Genomic DNA, 14,094 nt, shown 5'->3' with positions numbered 1-14,094 from the left:
CACATGGGAGACCCAGATGGAGTTCCTGGCTCCTGGCCTCAGCCTGGCCCATCCTGGGCTGTTGCAGGAAACTGGGGAGTGGTCTAGGGGATGGGAGAGCCCTGGGCCCCGGGCGCTCTCACTGACTCGCTCTCTTTCTCTCTCTCCCCCTCCCCGTCTGTTCCTCTCTTTGTGTCTCTGCTTTTCCAATAAATAAAGTTTTTAAAAAGGTCCATAAATGTAAGACTTTTGAAAGGAGACTGTAAATATAGTAGGACTAATTGAACAGATATTACTGGTATTTACTTTAAAGAAGTCACAATGATGGGACTGGTGTTGTAGTGTAGCAGAAAGCTCTGGCATCCCGTATGGGTGCCACTTGGAGTCCCAGCTGCTCCACTTCTGGCCCAGCTCCCTGCTAATGCACTTGGGAAAGCAGCAGAAGATGGCTCAAGTGCTTGGGCCCCTGCACCCATGTGGAAGACCCGAAAGAAGCTCCTGGCTTCGGCCTGGCCCAGTCCCTGCCGTTTTGGCCGTCTGAGGAGTGAATCAGTGGATGGAAGATGTCTCTCTCTCTCTCTCCTCTCTCTCTCTCTCTCTCTGTAACTCTTTCAAATAACAAATTTTTTTAAAAAAATTAAATTTGATAAAAATCACAATGACACTTGATAAAGGAGGATATTTTTACTCTAAGTCACTGTCTGCAGCCTTTGGGAAATTTCGAATGTAATGATCAAACTAAAAGTGCTCAAAGGTAAAACTTTTTAAAAATTTATTTATTATTTTGAAGGGCAGTTACAGAAGTGGAGAGAAAGGGAGAAGAGAGAGAGAGAGAGAGAGAGAGAGAGGTCTTCCATCGCTGGTTTGCTCCCCAAATGGCCGCAATGGCCAGAGTTGAGCTGATCTGAAGCCAGGAGCCAGGTGCCTTTCCTGGTCTCCCATGCGGGTGCAGGGCCCAAGCACTTGGGCCATCCTCCACTGCACTCCTGGGCCACAGCAGAGAGCTGGACTGGAAGAGGAGCAACCGGGACAGAATCTGGCTCCCCAACCTGGGGTGCCGGTGCCGCAGGCTAAGGATTAGCCAAGTGAGCTGCGGTACCAGGTCTATTTTTTTTTTTTTTGAAAGGCAGAGTTACAGAAGCAGAGATAGAGAGAGAGAGAAAGAGAGAGAGAGAGAGAGATTCACTCCCCAAATGGCTGCAATGGCCGGAGTTGAGCCAATCCAAAGCCAGCAGCCAGGAGCTTCTTCCAGGTCTCCCACAAGGGTGCAGGGTCCCAAGGACTTGGGCCATCTTCTACTGCTTTCCGAGGCCATAGCAGAGAGCTGGATGGGAAGTGGAGCAGCTGGGTCTCGAACAGGGGTCTAGCTGCATCTTAACATGCCTTAACATGCCTCAGGGAGTCAGCACTGGGACTGAGCGAGAGTGCTAGAGAGCTTGGTTTTGCAGCAAAGCTCCTGCTGCCTCTGTAACTGTTAACCCACCCAGGAGAGCACAGCCCCCATGACCTCTTGACCTCCTCAAAGTTCTGTTTCCAAATGTTATTAACATATGACTTTGGTGTTTAAGTTTCCAGCACATGAATTCTTTTTTTTTTTTTTTTTTTTTAAGATTGATTGATTGGAAAGGAAGAGTTTCAGGGAGATCTTCCATCCACTGGTTCACTCCCCAAATGGCCATAATGGCTGGGGCTGGGCCAGGTTGAAGCCAAGAGCCGGAAACTTCTTCCAGCTCTCCCATGTGGATGCAGCAGTCCCGAGCACTTGGGGCATCTTCTACCACTTTCCCAGGCTCATTAGCAGGGGCTGGATCAGAAATGGAGCATCGGGGCCAGTGCTGTGGTATAGCAGGTAAAGCCGCCGCCTCCAGTGCCAGCATCCCATATGCATGCCGGTTCGAGTCCCAGCGGCTCCACTTCCAATCCACCTCTCTGCTATGGCCTGGGAAAGCAGTAGAAGATGGCCCAAGTCCTTGGGGCTCTGCATCCATGTGGGAAACCTCAAAGAAGCTCCTGGCTCCTGGATTCAAATTGGTACAGCTCTAGCCATTGCGGCCAATGGAGGAATGAACCAGCGGATGGAAGATCTTGCTTTCTCTTTGTCTCTGTAACTCTGCATTCAAATAAATAAATAAATCTTTAAAAAAAAAAAGGAATGAAGCATCAGGGACTTGAATCCTCACTCATATGGGAAGCCAGCATCACAGGCAGGGTCACATGCAGCCGCCTAGCCTGCTGTGCCACAACCCCGGCCCCACAAATTCCAGGGCCAAGCATTCAAACCATGGCAGATTTGGGCCTCTTTCCTCCATTTTCATTCTCAACACCTTTCTCTAATAGAGGACATTTGTGTCTCACACGTTGAAAATATGATTTATTGGCAAGCTAACTTTCCCCAGTGGCAACATGGGCAGCCACCTTGTAGGCCTTTGTGTAAAGGAAGTCTTCTCTTCCGTTTCTGGAATATCAGAAATCTCATTGAGTGCTTTTGTGGGTTTTGAGGAAATGGAAAAGTGACCAAAAGCTTTAGTTCTGGGGCAGGCATTGTGGCTCGTCCCTTGCAACAGTAACATCCCACATTGGAGCCCAGTTCCAGTCCCGGCTGCTCCACTCCCAATCCAGCTCCCTGCTAATGCACCTGGGAAAGCAGCAGAAGAGTCCTTGTGCCCAAGTCCTTGTGCCCTGCACCCACATGGGAGACCCGGGTGGAGTTCTGGGTTCCTGGCTTCTGCATGACTCAGCCCTGGCTATTGCAGTCATTTGGGAAGTCACTCAGTGGATAGAAGTGCGCGCGCGCTCTCTCTCTCTGTCACTCTGCTTTTCAAACAAATAAGAAATTTTTTTATTGAAGTTTTAATTCTCCAAGCCTCTGTGTCACAGGGAAGTAATCATATCCCCTTGAGCAGCGTTGGGTACAAGGTGTGCAGGGTATTCAGCCATTAGCATCTCTTCATTTTCTTTGAGAAGGAGTTCACAAACTGGATGGAATTTGCAAAAAATTTCCTTTGCACACTCCACCGAATATGCAGACGGCCGAGCAAAGTCTCATCTATATTTGGACAAGACATCATCGTCATTATTTTGTTTGTGTGTGTGTGTGTGTGTTTCCTGAAGCTTCTTTAAAATTTTCATAGGAATTGAGAATCCGAAAGGCCACGTTTCACAGGACATCAGAGGCAGGGGAACGTGATCTGACGCAGCACTTTCTATGGGTTGGGGTGGGAAAGCCTGGCTGCTGGCTCCACCTTGTGAACCTACACAGCTGTCATCAGAATGTCTCCTTTTGTTCGCCCACAGACATGTCAGCCACAGCTCACGTTCACAGAACAATCAATGGAAGAAGAAATGGGCACAATGGTGCAAGTTCACGTGTGGGGTATGCCCAAGCTAAGTCAGTGGCTACTCTTTGCAACTGAGAATTTGTGATGCCTTCTGGGGAGACAAAAAGGCCCTTTGACTCACCTAGAGGTGCTTGCCTGTCCCCCTGGGGACCCATGAGACTCAGTCTGTACGGGTGCTTCTGCCAGCATGCCCGATCCATACTTCCCTGCATACATGTGTGTGTTATTTTGATTCTTTACTTCCCTAACCCAGCCGTTTGTGTTATTGCAGCTGTCATCACAATTGCACAGTTGTTTAACCTTCTACATGACCACGAGGTCTGGATCATGCTGGCATTGAGACTGTAATTGTTCTCATTTTCATCTTCTGGACTGTTAAAAAAAAGGGGGGGCCCGAGGCCAGCGTTGTGGTGCAGCAGGTGAAGTCATGGTTTGCAGTGCCTACATCCAATATCCAAATACAAGTTCAAGTGCTGGTTCAAGTCTTACCTGCTCTGCTTCCAACTCAGCTTCCTGTGAGTGTGCCTCAGAAGGCAATGAAGGACTTGGGTTCCTGCTACCCATGGAGGAGACTAGGATAGAATTTCTGGCTCCTGGTTTCAGTCTGGCCCAGAACTGGCAGTGGCACCTATTTGAGGAGTGAACCAGTGATGGAAGACCTCTGTTTCTCTGTTGCTCTGCCTTCCAAATAAATAAATCATTTTAAAAAATAGCCCCAGTATTCATTCACCATATTCAAATTAAACTAGTGCTCTCAAAGCGAGGCACACCTGCTACATTATAGGTAGAGTGGGTGTTCATGCTAAAGACTACAATACATTTAAGCCACATCACTAGGATGGGATGGCAGAATAGATGACCCACTATTATGGCAAGTCAAGGTCACCATCATCAGTAACAGACTGAGGAAGATGCTCTGTCCATTTGGCACCGAAACCAGACTTGCTTTCAGCCCCTATTTTAGGGACTGCCTTATAGGCTTGGTACCGTTCCTCTAACCTTCTGTAGCCACCACTGAAAACCAAGATTTGTCTCAAACTGAGGAGTTTAACAGACGTCGGACCTTTGGTGCTAAAAATGGGACAGTTCAAGACAAACTGGGATGCTTGATCATCCTAGCACATTTGCAAAATCAATAAATAATGTCTCAGGGCCAGCACTGTGGCGGAGAAGGCTGAGCCTCCAGCTGTGGTGCCGGCATCCCTTATGAGTGCTGGTTAGTGTCCCGGCTGTTCCTCTTCTGATCCAGCTCTCTGCTAATGCACTTGGGAAGGCAGTGGAAGATGGCCCATGTGTTTGGGCCCCTGTACCTGTATGGCAGACCCAGGAAAAGCTCCTGGCTCTTGCCTTTGGCCTGGCCAAGCACTGGCCATTGTGGCCATGTGGAGAGTGAGCCAGCAGATAGAAGCTCTCTCTCTCCTCTCTATATATCTCTGCTTTTCAAATAAATAAATAAACCCTTAAAAAAAAGAAGTCCGTTGTATTTCTATATGTTAGTAGCACATGATTATAAACTCAAATCTTTAAAAGATTTGTAAAGTCATTTAAAATATAAAAGAAGTAGGGAAAATGTTATCAAAACATGTTCAAGACCTCTGCACTGAAAACTACCAAACATGGTTGGGAGCAGTGAACAAAGACACCTAAATAGATGGAGAGCCAGACCCTGGTATGGTGGGGAAGGCTCAGTGTGTCTCTGCTCCCCAAATTAACAGGACTCCACTCAGTCCTAATCAGCATCTCAGCAAGTTTTTTTTTTTTTTTTTGTAGAGATGGTTAGTCTGATTTTAAAATGTATATAGATGTGGAAGGGATGTAGAATAACCCCAAGAATTTTGCACAAGCAGAACAAAGTTGGAGGCCTATTTCACGACTTACTTGAGTCTCCTGATTACAGCTAGAGATGAAAAGACGATCATATTGGCATAAGGACCTGCCGAGGTTACCAGAACCAAAAAGCTCCCCGGTTAGTTTCATGCAGACACAGTCAATTAATTTTCCACCAAGTACCAAGGCCCGTCAGAGGGGGAAAGTGAAGTGCTGGGACAGCTTGACACCTGCATGGTTTTCTTCAGTGAATCTTGACTCCTACCTCACACCATATACAACATCAATAAATTCAAGATGAGGCAAAGATCTCAATTTAGGAGCTAAAACCATAAAGCATCCATAAGAAAACACAAGAAAAGATTCCTTGTGATGACCTTGGAGTAGGCAGAGGTTTGACAGGACACAGAAACATAAACTGTAAAAGAAAATGTTGCCAATTGGACTTCATTGAAGCATAAAGCATTTGCTCACCAAAAGAAACTGTTTAAGGATAAACTGTAGACTGGGAGAAAAAAATTTGCAAATTATTTGTCTGACAAAGGGTTTGTAACCAGAAAATATATATAGAAAGCCTCAAAACTCAGTAAATTTTAAAAACTTGAATTAAAAAAAGTTAAACAGACACTCCACCAAAGAAGATTCATGAATGCCATATTAGCACACAAAAAGAGGCTTGGCATCATTAGTGATGAGGGAGATGAAAATTAAAGCTACATACCTACTAAAATGGCTAAACATAAAAATAAATGACAACACCAAAAGTTGGTGGACGCAAAGCAACTTGAACCCTTAAGCAGGGGCCAGTGTTATGGCACAGGGGGTTATGCCTCTGCTGACAACACCAGCATCCCGTGTTGCTCACTTCTGATCCAGCTCCCTGCTAACGTGCCTGGGAAGGCAGCAGATGATGGCTCAAGTACCTGGGCCCCTGCCACCCATGGTTGGGGCACAGGTTGGCGTGGGTATGGTAGGGGAGCAGGATGGAGCTCCTGGATCTTGGCTTGTGGCCATTTGAGGAGTGAGCCAGCAGATGCAAGATCCCTCTTTTCCCTCTCTGCCTCTCTGCCTCTCCCTCTCTTTGTGTCGTTCTGCCTTTCAAATAAACAAACAAACAAACAAATGCAAATTTATTTGGGGGGAATGCAAAGTGGTCCAGCCACTCTGCACTTGATCTTAGCCAAAAGGCCAAGAAGCAATTCCAGCCACTCTGGAAAATAGTTTGGCTTCTTTTTTTTTTTCTTTTTATAAAAGTAAACACATATTCACCATATGACTCAGCAATTTAGTTTCCTGATATTCACCCAAGAGAAATGAAAACATATGCCTACACAAAGACCTGTACAGGAGTGCTCCCACTGCTTTACTTAAGAATAGTCAAGAACTGGTGCGTGGGTGACAAACTGCGGTCCATCCACATAACCATACCTGCTCAGCAGTATTGATAAACTACTGATATATACACAGCAACGTGGCTGCATCTCAAAATCTTTATGCTGAGCCAAAGAAACCTTTTTACTAGCAGTAGTAGTATTTGAAAAGCAGTTACAGAGACAGAGAGAAAGAGAGAAATCTCCCCTCTGCTGGTTCACTCTCCAAATGGCCACGATGGTCTGGACTGGGCCAGGCTAAAGCCAGGAGCCTGGAACTCCACCCGGGTCTCCCACATGGGTGCCAGGGGTCCAGGTGTTCTGGCCATCTCCTGCTGCCTTCCCAGGCACATTAGCAGGGAGCTGGATGGGACATGGAAGAGTACGGGCTGGAACCATATGGCTATATGGGATGCTGACAGCCAAGGCGTGGACCCACCCTGCAGCACCACAGTGCCAGCCCCAGAAACCAGTCTTCGAATGCTGTCTATTGTAGAAGGCTATTTATCTGCCATCCTAGGAAGGCAAGCTCCAGGGACAGAATTCAGATCTGTGCTCGCCAGAGGCTGAGGGGAGCACCAAACGCCTGCCTTAAAGTTTTTTTTTTTTTTTTTAAGATTTATTTATTTATTTGAAAGTCAGAGTTACACAGAGAGAGGAGAGGCAGAGAGAGAGAGAGGAAGAGAGAGAGAGGGAGAGAGAGAGGTCTTCCATCCGCTGGTTCACTCCCCAGATGGCCTCAATGGCTGGAGCTGCACTGATCTGAAACCAGGAGCCAGGTGCTTCTTCCTGGTCTCCTTTGCGGGTGCAGGGGCCCAAGAACCTGGGCCATCTTCTACTGCTTTCCTAAGCCATAGCAGAGAGCTGGATCAGAAGTTGAGCAGCTGAGATTTGAACCAGTGCTCATATGGGATGCTGGCCCCACAGGCGCATGCTCAACCCACTGCGCCCCAGCCCCGGGACATAAGTGTCTTAACCACTAGGCTAACTAGACCCAGAAAATACTTAGGGTATGCGTGTGTGTGTATGTTTGATATGACATTTTAAAAAACTTTTATTTAATAAATATAAATTTCCAAAGTACAGCTTTTGGATTACAGTGGCTTTCCCCACCCCCATAACTTCCCTCCCACCCACAACCCTCCCATTTCCTGCTCCCTCTCCCATTCCATTCACATCAAGATTCATTTTCCATTATCTTTATATACAGAAGATCAATTTAGTATATATTAAGTAAAGATTTCAACAGTTTAATACAACATTTTTTTAAAGAGGGAGGGGCCAGGTCAAAGCTAGGAGCCAGTAGTTTTTATTTATTTATTTCATTTGACAGGTAGAGTTATAGACAGTGAAAGAGAGAGACAGAGAGAAAGGTCTTCCTTCTGTTGGTTCACTCCCCAAATGGCCACTACAGTGGCCGGTGCTGCACCGATCCGAAGCCAGGAGCCAGGAGCCAGGTGCTTCCTCTCGGCCTCCCATGTGGGTGCAGGGCTCAAGCACTTGGACCATCCTCCACTGCGCTCCTGGGCCACAACAGAGAGCTGGACTGGAAGAGGAGCAACCGGGACTAGAACCCGCGGTGCCGGCGCCACAGGCAGAGGATTAACCAAATGAGCCACGGCGCCAGTCGTTAATACAACATTTAACCCTCACAACTGCCACCTGAGAGGGATGCTATTACTGACCCCATTTGACAAATGTGGAAAATGAGGCTCAGGGAACTGTAAATAACCCAGTTGGGAAGCCACATGTACACTTAAATACACGGTAGCTCGATATCCCACCTCCACCCCGCAGCTCGCTGCCTGCGGCTTTGCCCACATGTGTATCTCCAAGTCCTCGGCCTGGGTTCTCATTCGCACCTGGCACCGCGGATGCCCACACACACCCCTCCTCTCCCCCTCCGCCCCTTGAGCCCTGGAGACTCCTGTCAGGCAAAGGTAATCCCACAGACCAGGCGGACCCGCGCCCTAGCACGTGAGGCTGCACCTATGACCCGTGCGGCGCCCCCTGCTGGAAACCTGTCGCAAGTGCGCGACACGCAGCCGCCTCCAGGCGAGACCCAGACTCGGGAACGCCGGGGTCTCCCCTGCTGTTGGCCCCGGAGCAGGCCACCGACACCACCCCGGCGGCTGCAGAGGAGCCGTCCCCACCTCCTCAGGGCGGCTGATCCCTTGGGTGCGCAGTAGTGCCCAGGCTCCTGCTTGTGCTCCGGTGAACCCGAGAACATCGGGCAGAGTCCGCCGTGCAGCTGCAGATCCATGTGTGGACTCTGTGGACTTGACACGGAAGTCACCGCCTGTGCTCTGCCCGGAGGGAGTGGCGTGCTGGGGGGTACCCAGGCGCTCCCCATTTCCCACTGGCACAATTCCCTCTCCTCTCCTCTCCTCTCCTCTCCTCTCCTCTCCTCTCCTCTCCTCTCCTCTCCTCTCCTCTCCTCTCCTCTCCTCTCCTCTCCTCTCCTCTCCTCTCCTCTCCCCTCCCCTCCCCTCCCCTCCCCTCCCCTCCCCTCCCCTCCTCTCCTCTCCTTTTCTTAAAATTTATTTGAAAGGCAGAACCACAGACTGGCACAGACAGAGAGAGAAAGAGAGAGAGAGAGAGAGGTCCCCCATCCACTGATTCCCAAATGGCCACAATGGCCGGAACTGTGCAGATCTGAAGCTAGGAGCCAGGAGCTTCTTCCGAGTCTCCCACACAGGTGCAGGGGCTCAAGGACATGGGCCATCTTGTGCTGCTTTCCTAGTCTATAGCAGAGAACTGGATCAGAAGTGGAGCAGTCAGGACTTGAACCGGCGCCCATATGGGATGCCGGCACTGCAGGTGGCAGCCTCACTCGCTACGCCACAGTGCTGGCTCCCACTGGCTCAAGTCTAAGCCCTCCCCTCCCCTACTGCATATCTGCGCTTGCCTCATTCCCTCTCCATCTGAGACATCCTTCCTGTTTTGCATCCATCTCGTCTGCTTGCCACCTCCTCCAGGCAGCCTCCCCTGGCCACCTCAGCCTATGCTGACTTCCCTCCCTATTGCTACCACCTGCCCCCCACGCTGTGGATCTGCCTTGTTCCTCTACAAGGGCTTTGCACCCCCTATACTCCAGAAGAGGCTTTGTCTTCATAGGAAGCAGCTGTTTGCCAGAAACACTGCTCCAGTCAATTTTAGGAAACTTAAGGGGAAAGGGGGTGTCTTAGTGCCCTTATGATTCCAAAGCAGGAATCTACCACTAATCACCAGGAGGCAGGAGCTACCCCCCGCTGCTCCCTGGGAACCCCGGCTTTCCATGGCCTTGTGCCCTGGGCTTTTCTGTGTGTGTGCATCCTCCCTCTTACCTGCTTTCCCTGATTAGACCCGACCCATCTGTGAAGGCCCTAGCTTCAGACTCCGGGGCCCACATGCAATGGGGTGTGAGGCCCTGCTTCTGGGGGTTGGAGAGAACACCTGCACGGTGCCCTGGGGCAGGGGACTTTCCTGTGCAGTGTGCAGGGCCCAGGCTCCACTCCAGGGTGCAAACTTAGAGAAGGAGAGGGTAGGGCAGGGGTGAAATGGGGGCATTTCCAGGACAGCCAGGTCCTGGGAAGAAACACACTTAAAAAAAGATTTATTTGTTTATTTATTTGAGAGGCATAGTTACAGACAGAGAGCGGGACAGGTAGAGAGAGAGAGAGAGAGAGAGAGAGAGGTCCTTCCATTCACTGGTTCACTCCCCAAATGGCCACAACAGCTGGAGCTGTGCCAATCTGAAGCCAGGAGCCAGGAGCTGCTTCTGGATCTCCCATGAGGGTGCAGGGGCCCAAGATTTGTGTCATCTTCTACTGCTTTCCCAGGCCACAGCAGAAAGGTAGATTGGAAGAGGAGCAGCCGGGACTCCAACTGGCGCACATATGGAACGCCGGCACCACAGGTGGTTTAGTGTACTGTGCCACAGCACAGGCCCCAAGAAACACAATCAAATTAAGCCGACAGTGGGGCACAGGCAGAGGCACTGAGCTGGAGCCCTGATCACTGCCGTTCTCCCTCCCAGCATCCCAGCTGTCAATCACAGCAGCCTTCCTGGGGTCCTGCTCCTTTTTCTCTCCCTTGTGCACAGAAGTGGCCGAGTGGGACCAGGAAGACCTGACCTCTCACCTGGATTGGCTCCTCGCCAGCTCGGTGAACCTGGGTGAGTAACACAGGATGACCACATCTTCATCCGGAAGGGAGAAGATCCAGTAATGGCTGCGTGTGTATCGGGTGGGGATTTGAGCCATGGAAGCTACGGTGCTATCGAGCACACAGCTGTGGTTACATAAATGTCAGAGTCTTTTTTTTCTTCTACAGTAGCACATAAAACAGGTGTGACCTAAGGTTAATGGCCTCCTAGTTTTGATGAAATATGGGACCATTCGCTGTTAAGCTGATTGTGGACCAACTGCAATATCTCTGTGAAGAATACTCCCCTCTAGGGCTGGCATTGTGATATAGCAGGTAAAGCCACCACCTGTGGGACCGGCATCCCATAGGGGCGCCAGTTCAAGTGCCAGCTGCTCCACTTCTCATCCAGCTCCCTGCTAATGTACCTGGGAAAGCAGCGGAAGATGGCCCAAGCGCTTGGGCCCCTGCCACCCATCTGAGAGACCCAGACACAGAAGAAACTCCTGGCTCCTGGCTTCGGATCGGCTCAGCTCTGGCCATTGCAGCCATCTGGGGAGTGAACTAGCAGATGGAAGACCTCTCTTTCTCTCTGTGTGTCTCTACCTCTCTCTGTAACTATGTCTTTCAAATAAATAAAAAATGAATCTTAAAAAAAAAGCACCAAGTCTTGGTGAGAACTTGGTTAATTGCAAATCGTGAAGTAATTGAATATGTCTACTGTGTGTTTTTAATGTTCTTTTATTCTTTAATGCAAAATAACTGTATAGCTACAGGAAAAAATGGTCAGTATCTACAGTCATTGATTCTTTTTATGCTCAAAGAAGGATCATTTTCATTTAAAAAATGTAGAGAAATGTTGTCATTAAAGATTCATTTCCTAAGGATATTTTAGAAATCACTACAAAACTCAAATGTATGCTATGCTTCTAAAAATTAGTTCATTCTGGGGCCAGCACTGTGGCATAGTAGGTTAGGCCTCCGCCTGCAACCCTGGCATCCCACATGGGTGCTAGTTCGAGCCCTTGACTGCTCCACCTCTGATCCAGCTCTCTGCAATTGCCTAGGAAAGCAGTAGAAGATGGCCTAAGTGCTTGGGCTCCTGCACCCTTATGGGGGACCTGGAAGAAGCTCCTGGCTCCTGTCTTCGGATCAGCCCAGCTCCATTGCAGCCATTTGGAGAGTGAACCAGTGGATGGAAGATCTCTCTCTGTCTCTCCCTCTCTCTGACTCCGCCTCTCAAATAAATAAATATTTTTTTAAAAAATTAATTCATTTGATTTTAGCTTTAAAGTGGTAATATCAAATTGTCCAATCATTGAAGAACATAAAAAGTATATGAACTGGCTCACACGTCTATAGATACTAAATAGGAACTGACTGAAATGACTACAATTTTCAGCCTTATTTTTAGCATGCGGGGCAATTTTCAAAGTATTTTTCTATTGCCTTGACAAAAGTCATTAACTAGACTACAGGCTTATAAATACAATGGCTTGTGAACACTAAATCATATATTTCCTAAAACTTGATGACATGATAAGGTCATAACAATGACATTTTATTTATGTAGGAGATTGTCATTGTAGGAAATTCACTCTAAAATAGGAGGAAGTCGATAGGGTATCATGCCAAAAATTTACCCTCAAATAGTTCTGGAAAAGTAAGGTATCTGTGTTTTGCTTGCATTTTTGCTATGAGTTTGAAGTGGTTTCAAGATAATAACCTACTTTCTCACATTAATAATTGTAGTGCATGATCCTCATGAACACTTCTCTCTCCTTGGCACCTGAAGGAACCAGATTTCTCCTTTCTGGGCAGAGAGAATAGAGCTTGCTTATTATCCCCTAGTTGCTTTTGCGGATACAGGCTTCAGCAATCATAAATCATGTAACACAATGGTTGAAGAAAGATTTCACTATATTATCCAAAAGTTGAAGAATAAAGCTTTCTGAGAACTAACTGAAAGCAAAGGAAGACCCAAGTGAGGTCACTGGCTTGTTTCTGACACAATACAACTTTTTAGGATTTCAAAATTAGGGAAGTTTCCTAAATCCCCATTTTTTTTTAAAAAAAAGGTTTATTTATTTATTTCGAAAATCAGAGTTACAGTGAGAGAGAGAGAGAGAGAGAGGTCTTCTATCCACTGGATCACTCCCCAACTGGCTGCAAAAGCCAGAGCTGAGCCGATCTGAAGTCAGGAGCCAGGAGCTTCCTCTGAGTCTCCCATGTGGGTGCAGGAGCTCAAGGACTTGGGCCATCTTCTACTGCTATCCCAGGCCACAACAGGGAACTGGATTGGAAGTGGAGAAGCCGGGACTCAAACTGGTACCCATACACGGGTGCCAGCATGGCAGGAGGAGGTTTTACCCACTACACCACCCTAAATCCCTGTTTTAAAAGTATGCAAATGTTATGCTAATAAGCAAGCATTAAAACAAACAAGCTAAAGATTTCCTAAATCCAGATCTTCTACAAAAACAACTGTGTACTCTTTTTTTCTTTTTTTTTATCTTTTATTTAATGAATATAAATTTCCAAAGTACGACTCATGGGTTACAATGGCTTCCCCCCCCCCATACCGTCCCTCCCACCCACAACCCTCCCCTTTCCCACTCCCTCTCCCCTTCCATTCAACTGTGTACTCTTAAAAATTATCTTGTAAGGATCACTGAGTTCAATTTCAAATATTAGTTGCAACAAACAATTCTTGAAAGAAAGTACAAAAATATCTAAATGTGAGCTAAGCAGATATGGCAGAAGGAATTCATTTCAGAATTACCTTTAATCATTTAGCAAAAGAGATGTATTTTGACATGATCTCTTCTCAGCTAACTTGTAAAGGAAAATGGAATTTTTTTCTTTTTTTATTTAATGAATATAAATTTCCAAAGTACAGCTTATGGATTACAATGGCTTCCCCCCCCCATAACTTCCCTCCCACCCACAACACTCCCATCTCCCACTCCCACTCCCTCTCCCTCTCCCCTTCCATTCACATCAAGATTCATTTTCAATTCTCTTTATATACAGAAGATCAGTTTAGTATATATTCAGTAAAGATTTCAACAGTTTGCACCCACACAGAAACACAAAGTGAAAAATACTGTTTGAGTACTAGTTATAGCATTAACTCACAATGTACAGCACATTAAGGACAGAGATCCTACATGAGGAGTAAGTGCACAGTGACTCCTGTTGTTGACTTAACAAATTGACACTCTTGTTTATGGCATCAGTAATCACCCTAGGCTCTTGTCATGAGTTGCCAAGGCTATGGAAGCCTTTTGAGTTCGCTGACTTCGATCTTATTTAGACAAGGTCATAGACAAAGTGGAAGTTCTCTCCTCCCTTCAGAGAAAGGTACCTCTTTCTTTGATGACCTGTTTGAAAATGGAATTTTTATGAAATGCTCATTTTGGTTAAGAGATGAAACCTGTGAGAATCTAATGCAG

This window comes from Oryctolagus cuniculus, chromosome 3, assembly GCF_964237555.1.
Source record: "Oryctolagus cuniculus chromosome 3, mOryCun1.1, whole genome shotgun sequence".
Classification (NCBI taxonomy): Eukaryota; Metazoa; Chordata; class Mammalia; order Lagomorpha; family Leporidae; genus Oryctolagus; species Oryctolagus cuniculus.
The sequence above is the reverse complement of the archived record's forward strand: the minus strand, read 5'-3'. Positions refer to the sequence as shown.